Here is a 19,829-nt window from a genome sequence, read left to right as displayed (position 1 = left end):
TGGTGCATGAAAATTCATGCACTGGAGCGGGGTCCCTCAGCCTGGCCTGCCCCCTCTCACAGTCCAGGAGCCCTCAGGGGCAGGAGGTGACCTGGCGATCAGGGAAAGGCGACGACCCCATCCACCTCTACTGCTGTCACTGCCGGCAGCACAAGCCTTGGCCGACCCTGGTTACCGGAGCCTCGGGTGGCCCTGAGCAGCTAGACAACCACTATCCAAGACTTGCCTGTGCCTTGGGCCAGCCCTGGGAAGCTGGGGGGCTGAGGGGACTGGGGGACTCTGGAGGCAGGCACGTGGCAGGGGTGGGCCCGGCCTTGCTGCGCCCCTGTCGCCCTGGCAGGGCTGAGGGGACTGGGCGCAGCCATCTTTGAGGGTGTGGCTGTCAATTAGCATATTCCTTCCTTATTGGCTGTGGGTGCCGCCATCTTTGAGGGTAGGGCAGTCAATTAGCATATTCCCTCCTTATTGGCTGCGGGTGCCGCCATCTCTGTGATGGCATGAGGGTCAATTAGCATATTCCCTCTTTATTAGATAGGATTATATGTTGTATATGTAATACTCTTTTATATATAGTATAAATGTGTGTGTATATATATATATATATATATATATATATATATATACACATATATACATTTCTAAATACACATACACATACATACATTTGGTATAGCATGGCCACTAGTAATCAAAATAGATATATCCATAATCACCTTAAGGTGTTAGTAGGTCTTAGTTGAATATCATTCCCAATTTTATGAAAAAATACATTTGTGAAATCCTGTACTATATATGCCTATCATAGCAATTTATAAATTACATAGGATTATTAAAGCCTCTGAAAAGACCTGCATTTATGAAACATGTTTAATTATGTTTGCCTCTGTGTTTCCTAAAGGTATTTGACTTAACTTATTTTCTTGAAAAACGTTCTAAAAATCTATGTTCTATGAAGTACTCTTTGGGAATTGCAGAGTGATGGTTGCATCGGATAGTATGGAATGCTTTCCCCCAGTTTGATGAACCTATGTCTTGTAATCAGCAGAATTCAGATGGGCATCACCTGAAAGTTGGCTCAGATGCAGAGGTTTCTGACACTGTGCATACCAAGATAATTGCAGAGTTTATTACTCACACGAGGGACCTGTGCATAGAACAGTGGTCGGCAAACTCATTAGTCAACAGAGCGGCAAACTGTGGCTTGCAAGCCACATGTGGCTCGCGAGCCGCAGTTTGCTGACCACTGGCATAGACTAAGACCTGTGGATAGGCAAGAGTAAGCAGGTCTGGACTGGCTTGAGCAAAGCAGAGGGTGTTCATTGGGCCTTTACAGTGGTGAGGAGATGGGACTGGGGAAATGCTCCCAACTGTGGGAGGTACAGGGTGTCTATACCAACAAAGGAGGTGCTTGCATTGGTGCTTTATTTTCAGCCTGTCCAGATATAAGGCCAAAGGAAAAAAGGAGAGTGAGGTACAAAAGGGACTCAATTGGCAAATATCAATAATAGAGCTGACTCTTTAATATACCTCACCTCCTGATGTTTGATGGATGACTGACATGTGGCTTGTCTCACTTAATTGAACGAATGTAAGTATATATTTGAGAACCGTATGCCTGTGCAACCACCTATGATGAAAATGAGAAGGCCTTGGAAGAGCATAGGCATTCAATCCCTTAGATTGTTGAGGAGAGCCAGGAGAAGATGTCTGTGAATGTTCAAGGTCAAATATCTGAGTGCTATAATTATTGACTTTAACCTGTTGGCTCATTTGGTAGATCACATGAGCAGTGTTGCCTTTGTTGTTTATCCACAGGCAACAAGAAGATTAGTGCACCAAAATTCCATGTATCCAATCAATAAAAAGCCATAATTTTAGTATTTTTATTTCCAAGATTTAGCTGTCCAGGAGCCAGGCTAGTGTTAGGTCATTACCAGCAACCATAACTGCCAGAGAGTGTCACTCTTCATTTAGAGCTTTGAGAATGGTTTGAATCACATACTCGATATTATTTTAGAATAATTCTTGACTTGCATCTAATTTATTATGTTGTATAATATTGTGGATTTTGAAGGCAGCACCAGTGCCTCACAATTTGGTTAGCAGAATAGAGCAATTTACAAGAATATAGTACACTTGGAACATTACTGATGTGGCTTGCTTGGGGGCAGGAACTCAAGAGAATACACAGCCTCAAATGAAGATAGCACAAGACAAAATAAGGGGAGAAAACTAAGGCAAAGTAATAAGGGAGTTCAGAAGGACAATAAAACCAATAAACTTGGGGAGATAAAATCTTGAACAAAGGATTGCCATATAAGCTTTAGCAATAAATTGAGCCTTGATATGACAGATGTGATCTTAATTTGAATCTTTACTATTTTTGAGTCACAGAATTTCCAAAGTTCTTTACCCCACAAGGGGTGGCTTTGAGTGAGAAATTGTTTTGTTGCCATTAGACAGACATTGGCCCAGGAGTCTGTGAAGATATATAATTGGGACAATGATTGGCTAGGGCATCCTGTAATGCCAATATGACTGCCTGAAGTTTGGCCTATTGTGCTGAATCTTGGATTGCATCCTTTATCAAGGATGTTTGAGTTCATAGATGTAAAGCAGCAGTTCCCTAGTGGGCTCTGTCATGTGTGATCTTGATACTTTTGCCCTTAAAATATATAAGCCCATATACTGTGCACTCAGTTGATTCCAAAGGACTTCCATGTGGCCAAGGAGTCTAGGACAGTGGTCAGCAAACCGCGGCTCGTGAGCCACATGTGGCTCGCGAGCCGCGGTTTGCCAACCACTGGTAGGAGGTGACCTCCTCTACCACTGTGGTATCTGGCTAGGGATTGAGGGCAGGAGAGACCATTTCCCTCTATCGGTGGAATAGGCCAGAGAGCCCCAATTTGGCTCTATCCTGTAGGTGAAATCTCCATTTCAGCAAGGAAGCCTCGGAGGCTGTGCAGAACTTGGGGGGTGCTATTACCACAACCCATCTATAATAATAAAAGGGTAATACGCTAATTACATTGGATGTCTTCCAGACGTCATTCCAGATGTCCTTCCTGACGAAGCTGGGACTGGAGGGAAGCTAGCCCGGGTCCCTGGTGCCTGCCAGCAGCTGGAGGAGGGAAGCCCAGGTCCCGGATGCTGGAGGAAAGCCAGTGCTGGCAGCCAGGGGAAGAAAGGCCTACTCTTGCATGAATTTTCATGCATCGAGTCTCTAGTATTGTAATGAACAGCTGGCTGAAGAGTGTCACAGGTTCAAGTTCTGTGAAATCTGCAATTCTGAGAAGGTCTGTTAATGCAGCTAGCAGCTGTTGCTCCAATATTGTGTGATGCAGGACCAAAGCAAGCAGCCTTTTGCAGGAGAAGCAACTTGCAGCCTCAGGAATTGTCCAAAGACTCCAAGAGACATAGGCGGTAGCCAATCACATTTAACTCCATAGAAGAGACCCTAGGAGAAACTGAAGGGTATGCCTGCAGTATGGACATCTGTACTGACTCTTGGGCCTTCTGTTGTAAAGGCCCCTGTTCAATGAGATGACTTGTGGGTGCTCATAAAAATAGGCCTTGGAAATACATGTAAAAGAGAAATGTATTGCTTCCATAAGCCAAAGAAAGCTAATAGGTGTTATGCCTACTTCATAGTGATTGGTGCTGATAACTCAGGAGTTACCTTTTAACTACATCAGAGACGGTAGTCCCTGAACCATATGTAGGGCAATAGCCCACCCCTGCTCTGTAAGTGCAATGATAAGTGTATCTGTGTGAGAGTGTCTAGTGAATTCTTTGCAGGAGCATGTCATCTATGTAGTGTCATACCTGGATGCTGGAAAGCACTGGCTCTCTCTTTCTTTCTCTTCCTCCCTCTTTTCTCCCTCCCTCCCACTCTCTGCTTCTTCATGACTAACCTTCTGGATGGGCTCATATATTGCACAGGGTATAATAGTCTTATCCCTGAGCACTATAGAATGGAGGCCAGTGCCTGGCTGGCCAAGACACACAGCCAATCAAATCTAGAAAGAGTCTTTACACCGACTGAGCCTAGCATCAGTCATAGACACACAATTCATTAGAAGTTACACAAGAAAGCTCTGAGCTGAGAGGTATGTCCCAGGGATACTTTGAGGAGACCCCCTACCCCCAATCCTGTACTCATGTTCTTAAATACCAAACATTAGAACTTCTGGTTTAAGTCAGCAAAATTGTAAAAGAGGCTCAACAGGACTCCACAAGTGCTGTGCAGTGCAGCACAGCTCAAACTGAAAACTTGTCAGCCAGCAGCTGAGTCCTCCACACGCTATGCACAGAGTAAGCCAGGAGCCACAGAAGAACAATCTTAAAGAAGGGGTGGCCACGGCTTAAAGCATCCTCTTGAGTATACCCATCACCTTCATGGTCATCCTATGGACGCACAATGGACTGACACCTGAAAATTTGTTCAGATATCAAGTTTGATGGCATTCCACACACCAAGACAATTTGAAAGAAAGTTTACTACTCACACAAGAACTGCCCGGGAAGGGCTGGTCAGGGCCAAGCAGGTTTGGGCTCGTTTGGGCAAACCAGAGGGAATGAGTTGGGCCTTCACAGCTAAAAGGAGGTTGAAGGGAGGAAATACCTTGTGCATGGGAGGCATAAATTTCCTTTCAGTGTCTGATAAGGAGACACGTATGTGAGGACTTTCTTATCAGCTGGCCTTACCACAGGGAAAAGGCAGGAGAGGCTTTAAAAGGGGTCAAAAGTTAAAAATCAAAAAGAGAATCAGACTCTTTATTACAACATGCTAAATCTAAGAAAATGTAGCTATGAACATACTACTAGTATGCGGGAACCCCTTTCACGTCCCGCGTGGTTCAGGGTTTGGGTTCTGGAGAAGGCCTCACACAAATGAAAGAGACTAGAAAAATATTAATTTGGGAATATTGGGGGCCAGGCGGGAGCCCACCTCTAGGGGAAGAACTGCTACGCGCTTTGGCCTAGCGATCCCTTTTATTAAGATTATGGGATACACCCATAGCCTTTTGGCAGGTAATTCCAATAATAGCCAATCAGCAAGGATTTACATAAGATTGACAGGTGGAAGTTGCTTCAGCTACCAATGTCTCAATCAGAGGACAATGGGCGGCTTCTGACACTAGTACTAGTACTTATAATAATAATTATTGTTATATTAACAATAGTAATAATATTTATTGTGTGATGTCTCATGACTTCCACGAGCCAGGCAATGTCTTAACCATTAAATACATATTATTCTTTAATTGTCACATCTTTTTTTTTAATCCTCACTCAAGTATATTTTTTCCATTGATTTTTAGAGAGAGTGGAAGGGAGACAGAGAGACAAAGAGAAACACGATGTGAGAGAGACACATTGATTTGTTCCCTTCTGCACACCCCTAACCAGGGCCGGGAGCCTGCAACTGAGGTATGTGCCCTTGACTGGAATCAAACCTGGAACCCTTCAATCCTCAGGCCAATGCTCTATCCACTGAGCCAAACTGGCTAGGGCTGATTGTCATATCTTAACAAAAAACTAACAACATTGTTACTGTATTTGATGATGAGGAGGATCAGAAAAGTTATATAAAGACTAAAAATTTTACTTAAGAGTCTTAAGGCTCAGCAATTACTGACAATCATATACTTTACTTTGTAAAAATCTCTCTTTCTCAACTGAGATACACAGAAATTTCAGGAGGTAATATTTTAATCACTTAGTCTCTTTTTCTGGTTTGACATTTCATAGAAAAGATGAAATCTCATAAATGCTTACATTATTTATTGAAACTTTCTCATAGTTTCTAACTCTGCTCATGTAGAAGTTTTTAATGCACATATGGGAGGATCATCTTAGAAAACACATATGTACTAGATATAAATATATATACACATACATTATACGTGTATGCATATAAAGTATTTAATGTGTTAATTAAAATTTATTTCATTTATTCAGATCTCCTAAATGAAAGATGAACTAAATATCAGGGTAGAATTAACACAAATGCACGTAAAATTCATATTATAATTTTTGTCTTCATCATTACTGACTAGATGTCCCTTTAGGAAACATGAGTGGTGAGGTTTTGCTAGACTAAACAAGAATGAGTATGCATTCACATTTTCTCAGGACATTTATTGCCTATTTATGGTTAGAAGCTATACCTTATTTGCACAAATAACTAACTTATTTCTCAGGATAAAAATCCAGGCTGTTTATCTGTATAATATCCAGCTGAGAATGGTTAAAACCTAGCATATTTCTCAACATCTATTTTTTTTTTGCATTAGTGAATGTGATTATGCTAATAAGGACATAATGACATTTATTTGCAACTGACTTTTGCATTCACTTTTTCTAGGTGTCAAGAATTCAGAAGCTAATGAATATTAATTTAATATAAATATGCTGTAGGAAGACTATGAACTGTTTTTTATTATGTAACATGCTGAGGTTTTTGCCATTGATCAGAGAAAATTGGCCTATTATTCTATCTATACATAGATCACAGTAATGGTCCAGGAAGCCACAGAAAAATAAAAATTTGCAGAGCTTGCTTTACATCGGTCTTATCCTTATTGCTAAAAAGTAGTAAACTAGATGTGTAGTGATTTTAGGCCAATAGAATACATTCAGACACTTTCAATGGCTTTATAAGGTGTCCACAGATAGTACATTGTCTTAAACATTGAAAAGTATAAGTGGGCCAAATTGGATACAGTGACACAATGATATGTTTAAAACTGATAAGAATTTTTCTTTCATGCATTTCAAATTACAGGGTAACTTTTAAGCTAGCAATCTGCATAGGTCCTTGTCATTAAGACAAACTTTAGATTGATTGTGTAGTTTAATAAGTGATTTAGTGATAATCAAGTTTTTTAATTATGATTATACCTTGTTAAGTGTATATTAAATATTACATTAAGTTTCAGTGCATATTTAAAGACCAATTTGTAATAGTTGATTTTAAAGATAAGCAATATAGGATTATCAGAAACTTGCGTGTATAAAGAAGATAAAAATTGCTATGTGGGTTAATAGTAAATTCAAGAATTAAATCCATGCAGAATTCTGATCGAGGTGGTGGCATAGGTAAATGCTGTACTCGGGACCTCCCACAAGTACATCGAAATTACATCTAAGTTACAGAACAATCAACATTCATAACTGCCTGAAATCTAGTGGAACAGAAGTCCTACAACTAGGGAATTAAAGAAAAAGCCACATGGAGACTGGTAAAATGCGCAGAGACTCAGAATGGGTTGGTCTCACACCCACATGTGGCGGTTAAAAATTGAAGGCATATCTCAGATGTGGAGGTCACCCCTAAAGAGCGAGCAGTCTAAGCCCCACATCAGAACCTCCCAACCCAAAGTTCCATTGCCAAGAAGAGAAGTCCCCACAACTTCTGACCATCAAAACCAGCTGGGATGGTGGCTGAGTTCCTCGTAAAAGCCCACACGTACTTACTCAAACTCACTTGCCTTGAGGCAGCAACTTGAAAGGAGCCTTGGTTGTGTGGGAGGAACTGAATTGTCTGGCTTCAGGGTGAAGGCTAGAGGGGCAGCTTTCTTCCAGACAGAAGTGCTGGCACAGGCCATTGTTCCTTTGCTGAGCCCTTCCCCACATGGCCCTCAGGTGCATGCCATATCTGCATCTCCAACAACCTGGCTGACACTCTAGCCCTGCCTAGTGATTCCCTGAGGCCCTGCCCCACCCAACTTCCCAAACCACCAAGCCATTACCAGTGGCTTTACCATACAAAAACAACCTTTCTTGGCTTATGCTTCAGATTTTCCTAAAATCTCTCAAACAAATAGCATCGAGCCTCTATGTACTTCTTGCTAAGCGTCCCCACACCTCCTATCACTAGTGGAAGGTAGCCTGGGTTCACAGCTTGGCCTCTCCTTGGTACCTCTAACCCCAGCACAAGTAGCAGCCATATGAAGATTGCTCTGTAGATAGTGCCAGGTGGCCCCAGGCAGGGTTTAGGCAGTGGCTGATCTTGGACCTCCAGGGAGACCCCATAGCCAGTACACCCAGTAGATAGCTTCAGACTATGGCAGATTACAACCCTATCACCTCCACAAGTGACACACTCAAAGGACTGACTTGGTGAGGACCAAAGTGCCACTGAAGCAAGTCACACTACATAGGATCAGCCCCTGAATAGCAGTTTCTCCCCTATAGTCATAGCAGGTCCTTGCAGTCCATTAGTCAGTGGGTCAATCCCTCCCACTGACATGCCAATAGCTATCAAGGCTGAACTGCAACAGGACAGTGCACACAGTCCACATGGGGGTGGCACCTGGAGTGCTCAGCTCAGGTGACTGGGAAGGCTGTGCCAATGTGTTCTATAGGACACCTACTACAGAAGGCCACTATACCAGTTCTGGGTGACATAGTAGCTCTATCTAATACATAGAAACAAACACAGGGAAGCAGCCAAAATGAGGAGACAAAGAAATAGATTCCAAGTGAAAGAAAAGAAGAAATATTCAGAAAGAGAACTAAATGAAATGGAGTCAAGCAAACTACCAGATACAGAATTCAAAATATTGGATATAAGAATGCTCAAAAAACTTAATGTGGGATCAGGCCAAAACCGGCTCTCCAACATCCCCCGAGGGGTCCTGGATTGCGAGAGGGTGCAGGCCAGGCCGAGGGACCCCACCAGTGCACAATAGGGGCCGGGGAGGGACACAGGTGATTGGCCAGCTGAGAAGGGACTGTGGGAGAGCTCCACGGTGTGTCTGGCACATCCCGCTAGTCCTAATCTGCTGCACCCCAGGAGCGAGCTAACATACCAGTCAGAGTGTCTGCCCCCTGGTGGTCAGTGCACATCATAGCGAGCAGTTGAGCGGCCTTAGCATATCATTAGCATATTATGCTTTGGTTGGTTGAATGGCTGATGGGTCGACCAGACACTTAGCATATTAGGCTTTTATTATACAGGATAATACAAAGCATACTGAATGGCAATTGGGAGTCTGTCATGTGTTTACTATGTCTTGAACATTTTAAATTACTTCTATTCACATGTTTTTGGTAGAATTGTTTCCTAAAAAAACCCAACACTCCTTGATCTTGATTCTCCCTGTCAGAATTTTATGCATCTGTAACATCTTTGGTGTGGTAGTCCAGTTTTCCTAGTAACTTTGTCAATGTGCTGTGAAAGATTGAAAATTTAATTATATAGTATATATGATATTAAATTGTGAATTAGTTGGACTTTGATGTAACAGTATATCAACATTTGAAGATATTGGTACTTGATACTCTATTAAGGAAAGTTAGCCTCTAAATTTTAAGCTGGAAAGTCACTGGGATAACTGTTTAGAAAAGAATCACAACTACATGACTTTACATTTCTGGTACATATGTTAAGAACTGTATACAAATTGAAATGTCTGTGTACCAATCCTCAAAACAAACAATAAAATCTCAATTATAAAATAAAAATAAAATAACTTGTAAACCATAAAAAAAAAACAAGTCAGAAATAAAGAATACACTAACTGAAATGAAGAATAAATTACAGGGAATCAATAGTAGAGTAGATGAAGCAGAAGATTAAATCAGTAATTTGGAAGATAAGAAAGCAGAACAGATTTAATCAGAACAGCAAAAAGAAAAAGGAATCCACCAAAATGAGGATAGTGTAAGGAGCTCTGGAACAACTTCAAGTGTACCAACATTCACATCATGAGGGTTCAGGAAGGTAAAAAAAAAAGAGAACAAAAAATTGAAACCTATTTAAAAAATAGTGATGGAAAACTTTTCTAACCTGGTGAAGTAAATAAACATACAGGTCCAGGAAGCACAGAGAGTCCCAAACAAATGAACCCAAAGAGGCCCACACCAAGACACATCATACTTAAAATGCCAAAGGTTAAAGACAAAAAGAGAATCTTAAAAGCAGCAAGAGAAAAGCAGTTAGTTACCTACAAGGAAGCATCCATACAAATGTCAGCTGATTTCTCAATAGAAACTTTGCACAAAATATTCAAAGTGATGAAAAGCAAGGACTTAAAACCAAGATTACTCTACTCAACAAAGTTACCATTTAGAGTCAAAAGATAAAGAGCTTCAGAAATAAGAGAAAACTAAAGGACATTATTGCCACCAAACCAGTATTATAAGAAATGGTAAAAGGTCTTCCTGAAGAGAAAGAAAAAATAAATAGATAAGAGATAAAAAATCTATCTATCTATCTATCTATCTATCTATCTACCTACCTACCTACCTATCATCATCTATCTATCTATCTATCTATCTATCTATCTATCTATCTATCTATCTATCTATCTAAAAAGCTAAGTGACCAACCATATGTCTGCCCGACCAGCTGATACATATGACATGCACTGGCAATTTAAAAATAAACATTGACTCCTGTATGTGTGATACATATAAAGCTCTTGCTGGCATGTGTAAAAGGCTAAGTGATTGACCTAACACTTCTATTACAGAGAAAGGGGGAACAGTGATATTAAAATATTTCTTCTAATTAATTTCCTTTCAATGTTCTCAAATATGTACACTGGGCCACTAGTCCTACATAATAAAGAGGTGATATGCAAATTGACCATCACTCCAACACACAAGATGGCCACCCCCATGTGGTCAAAGATGGCTGCCCCCATGTGGACACAAGATGGCCACCACAAGATGTCCGTCAAGGGAGAGCAGTTGTGGGTGATCAGGCCAGTAGGAGAGGGCAGTTAGGAGGGACCAGGCCTGAAAAGGAGGGCTGTTGGGGGTGATAAGGCCTACAGGGGAGGGCAGTTAAGGGTGACCGGGCCAGTAGGGGAGCCATTAGGTGTCGATCAGGCTGGCAGGGGAGTGGTTAGGGGCTGATCAGGAAGGCAGGAAGGTGAGCAGTTGGGGGCCAGCAGTCCTGGATTGTGAGAGGGATCCCAGATTGGAGAGGGTGCAGGCTGGGCTGAGGGACAAGGGACACCCCCCCTCCCGTGCACGAATTTCCTGCACCGGGTCTCTAGTATGAATAAGAAAAAGTCATAAAAAAAAAAAAAGAAATCTTACCATTTGCTACAGCATGGATGGACCTAGAGGATATTATGCTAAGTGAAATAGGTCAGAAAGAGAAATACAAATAAATACCACATGATTTCATTTACATGTGAAATCTAAAGAACAATATAAATGAAAAACAAAATAGAAACAGATTCCTAAATACAGAGAACAAACTGACAGTTGTCACAAGTGAGGGGGTTTGGGTGACTGGGTGAAAAAGGTGAAAGATTGAGAAGGACATATTTGTAGTTACAAAATAGTCATGGGGATGTAAAGTACAGTTTAGGAAATACAGTCAATAATATTGCAATAACTGTATGGTATTATTTGGATACTGGAAATATCAGAGGAAACACTTTGTAAGTTTTATGATTGTCTAACCACTATGTTGTATACCTGAAAATAATACAAAATTATATTGAATGCAAAATTAATTAAAAATATATAAAAAAGAATAAATCCATGATCACTTGTCTATGAAAGCAAAACTTTTTTCTCCTTTCCTCTTCCTTTTATTGTTTTATTGTTTGCACATGACTATATGTATTGAGAAAAATAAATTTATTTTTTTATTTGAAACTATTGATACTAATTCAGATTCAACATTATTTGGAATGAATATAACTACTGATATTTTTGCCACTAAACATGTTTGCTTATTCATGAATATGAATTCTATTATCATAGCACACAATTTATCTTGAATGTGCTTAATATTCCAGTTTCTTTTACAAATATTATGAATGCTTTATAAGTTATCACTAAGGTAGAGTTTGGATTAAGTAAAACATTTACAAATTAATATGTGTTATAGAACCATGAAGAAAATGTGAAATATTCATATATTTTGAAACAGTGGAGAACAGTTTAAATCAACAAATAAGAGAAATCAATAAATCTATTACAACTCTCAGAAAAGAGGGTTTCTCTTGATGCTACTGATTTGCTTTTTGCACATTTTTTTTCTATTAATTGCCTTTTATTCAAGATTTATTCTCCCCCAGAGAACAGGCAAACAGATGTTGAAACAGCTGGGTTGGATGCAAATTTTGGTCTCTGTAGAATAGGGTTCTCTGGTACATTAAGGACATAGCCCTTTCCATTCCTTTGAGACTAACTAAATCACTTTGCTATGTAATCCTTAATTCTCTAGTCAAGGCTAATTGATTTTAAGATCACTCAATAATTGCTATTTTTTTGAAATCTAAAGTTATAGATTATTCACATTTGGCAAAAGCTTGAATACTTTGTTTTGATTTTTTATAAAGTGCATTCTTCAAAAACTATTTTGATTTTTAAGTTTTTAAAATAAACATTGTCATACACAGATATTTTACACAAACTATGCTGTGTACATAAATATTAACATATAAAAGCATAATTAATTTGTGTGTGATTGGAATATGAAGCACTACAAATAACACAGAAATAAAACAATTCCTATTCATGGTTATTAGGGAAGAACAAATAGCATGCATTTTCAGGAAACAACTATTTAAAAATACGGCCTAAATTTATTTTCAAAGTCTGTTTTCTAAAGAGTTTGAGAGTCTATTTACTCCATATCAACAGTTGGTAAGGACAGATTTCTTTAAATGTGGCTAATATATATACTACTAGAGGCCTGGTGCACAAAATTTGTGCACTGGAGGGGAGAGTCCTTCTGACCAGCCTGAACCCTCTCACAGTCTGGGACCCCTCGGGAGATGTCCGCCTGCCAGCTTAGGCCCGATCCCCAGAGATCAGGCCTAAGCCAGCAGTCAGACATCCCTCTTGCAGTCTGGGACCCCTCACTCCTTACTGCCTGCCTGCTTGCTACTCCTTACAACTTGGCTCACTGCTCCTTAGCACTGATGTGGAGGTGGGAGAGGCTCCTGTTGCCACCACTGCACTCACCAGCCATGAGCCCGGCTTCTGGCTGAGCAGTGCTCCCACTATGGGAGTGCACTGACCATCAGGGGGCAGCTCCAGTGTTGAGCGTCTGCCCCCTAATGGTGAGTGCGCATCATAGTGACCGGTCTTTCCATCGGTTGTTCAGCTGTTCAGTTGATTTGCATATCAGGGTTTTATTATATAGGATCTTAGCCAGTAGTACACTCATTTAGATATGCAATGTTAACTCACTGTGGTCTTCCTGTTTTTTTCACTGGGCATTATTACCTTAATGTCTTTCCCAGCAGCAATTAAATCTAAATTCAATATAAGGAAAAAAATTACCTTAGTAACCTAGTAATTAATTAACTGGTATCCATACCCCACATTGTGAATTCTGCTTTTAAAATTTTATTTTATAGTATGCTTTTAATATTCTTTTCTTTATCAGAAAATTAAATTCCTTTCTTTCTTTAAAGCACACGTGAATTTTCATATTTTTTGGAAGCCTCTCTTACTTGCTCCTGGTCAATATCACTGCTTTTTGGCATTAAACTTTTCTCTTTCTTTGGCATCTATAAAACTTGTGTGTACCATTGCTTCTACTCTTGAGACATCAAATTACATTTCAACTTAATAATTTTGACATTTTTACCTGGCTATCAAGTGTAAAAACATAGAAATATATAAATAAATTTTAAATCAATGAGAAGATCTGAAATCCCACAACCAGAAATTAACATAATTGAATTAATATGTTATTTAGATTCTATACATATATTTCATTTTAACTGTTAACTATTTCTATTTTTAGTTTTTCTGGTAATTACTATCATAACTTTATATTTTTTGCTCCTGTGCTCAATTTGTAAAACATATGCATTCTATTAACCCCACATTAGAAGAGAGCTGTTCAGTGAGTTAACATCACCTGATAAATCTGCTCCTCCATTTCCCATTTTGCATTATTTTATTTCTTTGTCCTAATGGTTTCCCTCAAATATATATTTAAACATTGTCTTGTTGAATCATTATCTTTAAACAAATATACTAACTCCACACTACTATAAAGGATGAAGTAATTATCATCGCTACACAAGACTCTATCTCCCTACCACTTAGATTTAACACAGATATATCAGTTTCATCATGTTTTGTATTAGAAAACATAGATGGAAATGGACCATCTAATCTGTAAGTACATTTGGTGCTTGTGTAAATACTGATTATATACACTGAGTGGCCAGATTATTATGATCTCTGAATGCATGATAATCTGGCCACTTAGTATATATATACTATTTCTGGTGCATGAATTCATGCATGGGTGGGTGGGGTCCAGCCAGCCTGGCCAGGGGGAGGGGACATGGGCGGTTGGCCGGCCTGCCTGTTGGTCGAACTCCTGGTCAAGGGGACAATTTGCATATTAGCCTTTTATTATATAGGATATACACTGAGTGGCCAGATTATTATGCATTCAGAGATCATAATAATCTGGCCACTCAGTGTAAATTAAACACAGCATAAATAGCATTCCCATATTATAATATAAATATGTATTTCTACCGAACATGGTAACATGTTGCATCAATAGAAAATACTATGCAGTATGTTTTCACATAACTATACCTGTGGAACCTGAAAGAGATCAGCACAAAATTAAGAGTGAACTGGTAGGCTTTTCTCACACACGTGGTAGCTCAAAATTGTGTCATGGTTTTGCTTCATATTTTCAATATATTCTGTTTAGTTTATCTTTCACAGAGATTTTTTATTTCTTTCCATTTTTATTGACAAAGTTTACATGCATTTCCTTTATATATAAAGATTTTCTAGTCTCTTTATTATAAGATCTATTGAAGTTCTCTTCTTTCTCACACTAATTTGAACCAACTGGTTTGCAGATTCATTGCTCCCCTCTCATCATTGGCTTTTATTGTATTGTGTTCTAGTTGTAACTTCTTATTTCCTGAATCACAATTATTAATTATTCTATTATTTCAGGTTCATGTAAACATTTGATTAAACTCATTTCAAAAGGCTTTGTGAGAGAAAAATTTACCAAGGCCTAAGAAACTTAAAAATGTATTTACTCTATACTCTTACATAATTGTTCACTGCAACGTATAGAAATCTAGTTCAAAAGCATTTGACTCAGAACTTTGAGAACATACTTTGATTCTTTCCTAAAAATTCAGGTTGTTGAAGAGAAATCTGGAACCACAATTATTTTTATACAGAACTTTTCTCTATTAAGAAACTTTTTAGCCTCTTTGTTTAGCCTTAGATTTATTTGATTTCACTACAATCCATGAATCTTTCTTTTTATTTACTTTATTTGCTCAACGTTTTTTTTTATCTAAAGACTCGAGTTATTCTTTATTTACTAGTTGACTTGAGGAGTACTTACAGTACACCCCCTATGTGTTAAAAATGTTTTAGATTATGTGATTCTCAATATTGAATATAGCAGACTAATATCCTTACCATTATGGAGGTTACAGTACATTGAGGATATAAGAAATATAACAGATGCATAATTTAGTATATTAACTGCTTAAGATAACTAAATGGAAAAGAAAATAAGTTAAACAGAATAATGGTGGTTGGGAAGCTAATGAGGGATAAAGATCTCCCTATTAAGTCCTGTAGTTGGGAAGGTAACATTTGTGCAGACTTGAAGGCAGCAAGGGTTTAAACATAGGGCTATCTATAAAAATAGCATCCCACGCCAACAAAAGTGTCAGAACAAAAAACAGGAGTCAGATCATCCTTAGTGTTGTTACATATAATAGAAGTCTGCTGGCCAGTGGGGCTGAAGCAAGGAGGAGAGAGTAGGAGAGGAGGTTAGGAAGATGGGGCTGTGCTGAGGGCATAGGGCCTCAGAGGTCACTAAAAAATGTGGCTCCAGGTTTGAGAGAAACAGGGACTCATGGGTTTTGATAAAGAAGCAGCATAATCTGGTTTACAAGTATCACACTGTGATGTACCTGTTCAGTAGGAAGAGCAGGTAGACTTGCTTACTGCAATCAGGTGAGAGTTGTGGAGATTCAGATCAGGGCTGTTGCTGTGGAGGCAGGGAGAAGTGGTTGGATCTTTATCTTGTTCTGAAGCCAACAAGGCTATCTAATGAAATCAATAGAGATGCTGAGAAAAACAAAACCATCGTGTTGAACACCTTTCACTATATAATTTTGACTTGAAGTTTTCCTCTGTTTTGGTTCAAATGTTAAAACAGTATTTTATGTTCCTTCTCTTTTTAAAACTCTCAATCTCTTCTACACAGAGGACATTTTTTGTTGTTTTTCTTGTGTTTGTTATTTCTTTTTTAATCTTTTCAGTATCACCACATAAATCCAAGTCCCAGAGACTACAAGGTTATTCTGGGTGGATGAGAAGACAAGCAATATTACAAGCTCTGCCACTATTCATTTTTTAGGGTGGTTTTAGGTTTATGACAAACTTAGAGGGAAGTACAGAAATTTGCCATATACCCCAGACCTTCACAGGGTCATAACCTCCCCACTATCAATATCACTCACAAGAATGGCACTTTTTTTCTTTTAACCTAGGATAAATCCATATCAATGCATTACAATGATCCAAGTTCCATAATTTACATTTGGGTTCACTGTTGGTGTACATTCTATGAGGGTTTGGGCAACTGTATAATGCCATGCATCCATCATTATACTATCATACAGAGCATTTTCAATGCCCTAAAAATCCTCTATGATCAACCTATTTATTTCCACATCTTTTGTTATATACTAACAAATTTTCTAAAATAAGAATTTATTCTACAAAACAGAGGGTGCTTTGTAATTTCATTATCCACAGTTTAGTCTAGTTATGTGTTCTATAATAAGCATTTTTAAATTATTAGGATATCATATATATTATTAAATTGATGTGAATGGGTCTTTAATTGGGTAGCAATGAGTGATGTATGAAACAGTGATATATTAGAAATGGTGTTCATTCCATTCTTACTAGACTAGACTAGTAAGACTCTAGACCCATGGTCGGCAAACTGTGGCTTGCGAGCCACATGCGGCTCTTTGGCCCCTTGAGTGTGGCTCTTCCACAAAATACCACAGCCTGGGCGAGTCTATTTTGAAGAAGTGGTGTTAGAAGAAGTTTAAGTTTAAAAAATTTGGCTCTCCAAAGAAATTTCAATTGTTGTACTGTTGATATTTGGCTCTGTTGACTAATGAGTTTGCCGACCACTGCTCTAGACAATAAATTTTAGAATAGACTCATAGACAATAAATTTTAATGCAAACCAAAAGTTTATTCATAATTGACATAAGGATTCCCTTTTAAGTAAATAAAGTTAACCATTTTTAGGTCAGAAATAAATTGAAACATTTCATAGTTTTATATTTTAAAATAATAAAAAATATAAGCTGCTCTAACTGGTTTGGCTCAGTGGATAGAGCGTCAGCCTGAGGACTGAAAGGTCCCAGGTTCGATTCCGGTCAAGGGCATGTACCTTGGTTGCAGGCACATCCCCAGTAGGGGGTGTGCAGGAGGCAGTTGATCGATGTTTCTCTCTCATCGATGTTTCTAACTCTCTATCCCTCTCCCTTCCTCTCTGTAAAAAATAAATAAAATATATTTTTAAAAAAGAACATAAGCTAATATATGTAGAATATGACATATCTGTTAATCATATTCAAAATGTAAAATTTTCCATAATTTTAATTCAATAATAAAGGAATTAGTTATCTTATGAAATTTTATTTTGTTCATCATTATACATCAATTGCCTGAAAATTGTCAGCACTATTTCAGTGTGAGCTTTCTATAATGCAACCTCATTACACAGAACAATTTTTAGACAGCTTTTATGAGAGAAAATTTAATTAAAATTTCATGGCTGTATCTACATCAGCTTTTTGAGGATGTAGCACTTAACACACAATATGTGTTTTATTAAATAAAATTTAACAATTCATTTTGTATACTTAATCATTAAAAAAGCATACTCTCAAATTATTGAGGCAAAATAGTACAAAGACAGTCAAACAAAGCTGGAAAGATTGAAAAGAAAGTAATAATTTCAGTTGTATTAACTATGTGGTAGCTCATATTTAGTACAAGTACTTTGTCAGTCCTTTTCTGTATTAATTCAGTGAAAGTCTACTGTCACTACAATGCTTTTGTTAAAAAGAGATGCTGCAGTACAAGTCCCAGGCACATTCCCCAAGATGCTCACAGCCTAGTATTAAACAAAGATGAACAGAGACCTTTCCTATGGAAGGCATGTGCTGCCGGACAGCTAGCTGCAGAAGAGCTTGGAGGATATACATGACTGGGAGTCCCTACTATGGACTGAAGGTCAGAGGTGTGGGGTTTTTCTCCCAGAAGAGAGTTAAAGACTAGTAAGTGAGCATGTGGGTGGATCAGTGAGCCTTCCAGCCAGATAAGAAGTCTGGGAAATTTTTGTCCACTTTGTCAAGACAGCGGAGTTCACAAACTGCAAGCTCTGTGGACATCTCTTCAAACTCAGTGTTTCATCCTCTCTAGCTTGTGTATTTTCAGCAACCTCAAGTGTGTCCTCTCTCCATCTAGTTGGTCTTCCAAGCGTTTTGTTACATAGCTGACAGAACTATTTTTTATAGTTACAGATTTAAGATAAATCATGTTAATATTCTACACACAAAATATCCCTGACTTCCCACATCCCATAAGATTATATCCCAAGACCGTACATTGACACTGAGAGCATGCCTGTCATTGTGAGCTCAGTCTACAGTGTGAGTCCCTGACATCCCCACCTTTCCTCATCCAAAGCAATTCACCATTGTTGTCAGCCTTTAATTTCCAACATTGGCCACCCCCTATAGGAGGGTGCAGATGCTTGCTTCCTGAGCGTAAAATCCATTTCTCTGACTTTCACCCTTCACCCCTTTATCTTCTATTTGGAAATTCCTATTTGGTCTTTAAGATTAATTTGAAAAAAACTGTCTCTTCAGTGAAGCATTTACCATTTCCCTAAATATTTTTTAAACTTATATTTATTATTTAAAGTATTACAGATGTTTCCCTTTTTTCCCCATGGACCCCCCTCCACCACCCACTCCCTCAGGCCTTCACAGCACTGTTTTCTGTGTCCATGGGTATGCATATAAGTTCTTTGGTTAATATCTTCCAGTTCCCCCTCCTCCCTTGCCTCTGAGATTCATCAGTCTGTTCCATGCTTCTATGTCTCTGGATCTATTTTGTTCAAAAGTTTATTTTGTTCATTAGATTCCACAAATGAGTGAGATCCTGTGATATGTGTTTTTCTCTGACTGGCTTATTTCACTTAGCATAATACATTCCCCTAGATTTTAAGACTGAATTAACCACACACTTTTCTGTATATGAAGTATTTTGTTCATAGTCTTACTTTTTGATACTTTCTAATTTGTGAAGGACCCCAACCTTGAGAATTATACAAAGTAAATGTTATATTCCCTACCCTCATGGAGATCATATTTGAAGGAGAAAGACAGACATGGCAAATGAAAACTAAAATACATGGTGATAAAAAATTTTATAAGAATATAGATAGAGTATTCTGAACACAGATGAAGGAACATTTAATGTAAACTTGGGTAGGAGATGCAGAAAGGGTTGGCCAGACATAGCTATGAAAGGAAAGTGACATTAAAGTTGACTTTGCATATTTAATAATGTGCAGAGATAAAGGGAAGGACTGGAAACAGACCCTCAGATGGCAAAGACTGGCTGACGCTGAGGTGCAGCTGTCCAAATGAAACAGGGGATGTCTCCACTAGGTTCATTTTTTTAACTTAGAGACATCTGACCCCTGCTGAAGAAGACAGCTGTTGCCCGGTTACGGAAGAAACGACACTCTATGGCAGGAAGTTAGGCATTTCATCATGGGAGCAATGAGA

The sequence above is a fragment of the Plecotus auritus genome (assembly GCF_963455305.1).
Source record: "Plecotus auritus genome assembly, chromosome: 5".
Lineage (NCBI taxonomy): Eukaryota > Metazoa > Chordata > Mammalia > Chiroptera > Vespertilionidae > Plecotus > Plecotus auritus.
Note: the sequence above shows the minus strand (reverse complement) of the source record.